The sequence below is a fragment of the Cystoisospora suis genome, assembly GCF_002600585.1.
Source record: "Cystoisospora suis strain Wien I chromosome Unknown contig_1241, whole genome shotgun sequence".
Classification (NCBI taxonomy): domain Eukaryota; phylum Apicomplexa; class Conoidasida; order Eucoccidiorida; family Sarcocystidae; genus Cystoisospora; species Cystoisospora suis.
Window position 1 is genome coordinate 46,036 of NW_027154042.1, and position 2,426 is coordinate 48,461.

Here is a 2,426-nt window from a genome sequence, read left to right on the forward strand (position 1 = left end):
CCCCCCCCTGTCTCCTTCTATCAATCTTTCTAGTTACTTCTCTCAAAATTCGCAGTAAAAAGAGAGGAGACATGTTTGCGACGAAACCTAGATGTATATATAGATCTAGAGACTGAGAGAGGGGGAGCTGCAGAGACCTATACAGGTGCGATGGAGTGGGGAGCATCGATAGAAACGGCCTTGTATTTGTCTTGGTTCGCCTGTGTATACCTATCTGTCTATGCATATAGATGTCTATATATGTGGGTAAGTATAGAGAGAGATATCTGGAATCTTCGGTGCAAGCGCACGGCGTCCGTGCATGCGTCCCTGCGCATGCACGGCCGTGTGGGTAAGTGGGATGGGCTTTGCGTTGTCGACGTCCTGAAGGGCCGGGAGATTTCTTGGCAGTCATCAGATCCATCCACACACGTCTGTTTGAATGTTCTTTCCTCTTGGATCGGCTTCATCGTGCATGAAAACAAAGAAAAGCAAGAAGAAGAAACGACCAAAGATGGAATCTAGCTACACTTACCTCTGCTCTTACGCCCTGGTCAGGGATCTATCCATCTATCAATGAGCCAGTATAGAGGGAGAGATACACGTGTGTGTGTACATACACTGCAGCAGATGTGTATATACATCTATCTGTCTCTTTCTTTCGTTTCTTTCTGTATTTTTGTGAACGCCCCGAGAAGTAGGGAGATTCTCTCTGTCCTCTGTTGTGTTTCTTCAAGATTATTGCGATCAGAGAGACCACGATTTATCCTAATCTCTTTCATAAAAAGGAGAAGAAGATGAAGAAGACGTGTCTTTCTCTCTTCTTCTTTTTCTTGAGAAGCAAGCAGTTGCCTGCCGACGGGCGGTTAGAGAAGAGACAAGCCTCTGGAAGTCTCTCTTTCCTGTCTCGCTCCTTCTCGCCCACTCGAGTGAAGAGAGGGAAGAGAGACGACCGACATGCCCGTAGAGAACAGAAAGATAGATACATCAGACATAGATAGACAAAGGGAGACAGAGAGAGAGAGATAGGAGACAGACAGACAGACAAAGAGATAGATAGATTGAAGATAGATAGATAGATTAAAGATAGATAAATAGATAGATTAAAGATAGATAGATTAAAGATAGATAGATTAAAGATAGATGTAGTGACAAGAGCGAAGAATGGGGAGAGAGGAGGAAGGCTGAGTGAGTGAGTGAGACTTCATTCGTTTATTCCGAGAAAAGTTGAAGAAGCAGCAGCTGACCGATTCATCTACGACTACTACCGACGGGATGAGAATTGACGGACTCTTTCTGTCTTTCTTTCTTTCTTCCTCTCTCCCTCTTTCTCTCTTATATTTTGATGTGGACTGACGTGTTCGTTTCTTCCTGTATATACACATGAGTGTAGAATGGATGACGTACTACTACCTATTTATCTATCTATCTATATCTATCTATCTGTCTATCAATCTTTATCTAGGTCTACATGTCTAGAGTGTGTTATGCTACTGTATCTATACCTTATCTATTCGATAAAGAGTCCAGTCCGTTCCTATCTGTCTATCAGTATCATATCTAAATAGACGAAGAAACTGTGGAGAAAACGTGAAGATAGACAGAAGGAGAAAGGAGACATAGAGAGATCGATAGAAGATAGATTTTCTATAGATAGATCAGAGATGGATTTGAGATAGATTAACGCTAGATAGAGACAGGAAGATGTTCTTCTTTTTTGACTGGGAGTTGGTCTGCTTTTTGTGAGAGTCCCCAGAGTTCTTCTTTTCTTTCTTTCTTTTCATTGGAAACAACCTCCCACCTGCTTGATGCGACACTTCGATACACACAAGCCTAAGGAGGTCAGAACAAAGAATGAAAGAGAAAGAATGAAAGAAAGAAAAAGAAAGAAAGAAAGTTAAGTATTTTCACACGGGCACCTCAATCATATGAAGAGAGCAAGAAAGAAGGATCACACAAAAAAGACACATCTTCTTCTTCTTCGTAAGGAGGAGAAGAAGGAGAGAGGAGAGGTATTTCTCCCCTCTATTTGATGGAAAAGTGCTCTTCTACTTAGTACATGGAGTCGTAAGAGGGGAGTGATAAGAATGGTTAAGCAGTTGAAAAGAAAAAGAAGTTTCTGTGAGATGGATTGACTGATCGATGGAATAAGAAGTCATAAATGATCTACATAAGCCATAGACAGAAGCTATCTATACATAACTCATCCACCAACTTTCCTTCTCTCTTTCTTTCTTTATTTCTTTCCTTCTTTCTTTCTTTCTTTCTTATCTCTTTTTCTTTCTTTCTTTCTTCGATGTCGTCAACGAACAAGATAACTTCAGGGGGCGAGAGAAGAAGCCTCATCCTTATTTCTTCCTTCCCCTTCTTCGTCACTTGCTTTCCCGCGAGACTTTCTTCTTCTTCTGAGGAAGTATATTAGCAGAGAACTTCACATACGGTGCCGA

General features: G+C 41.5%; 1 protein-coding gene across 1 annotated transcript in view; it reads left to right on the forward strand.

Annotated features, from left to right (window-relative positions):
* The window catches only part of CSUI_002955 (uncharacterized protein), an 11,556-nt gene extending 10,802 nt beyond the window's left edge, over positions 1 to 754 (forward strand). The window contains exon 1 of the mRNA XM_068063153.1: positions 1 to 754. This exon is cut by the window's left edge and continues 10,802 nt beyond it. The gene's annotated coding sequence lies outside the window, so the exon portion shown is untranslated.
* The last annotated feature ends 1,672 nt before the right edge of the window (positions 755 to 2,426 follow it).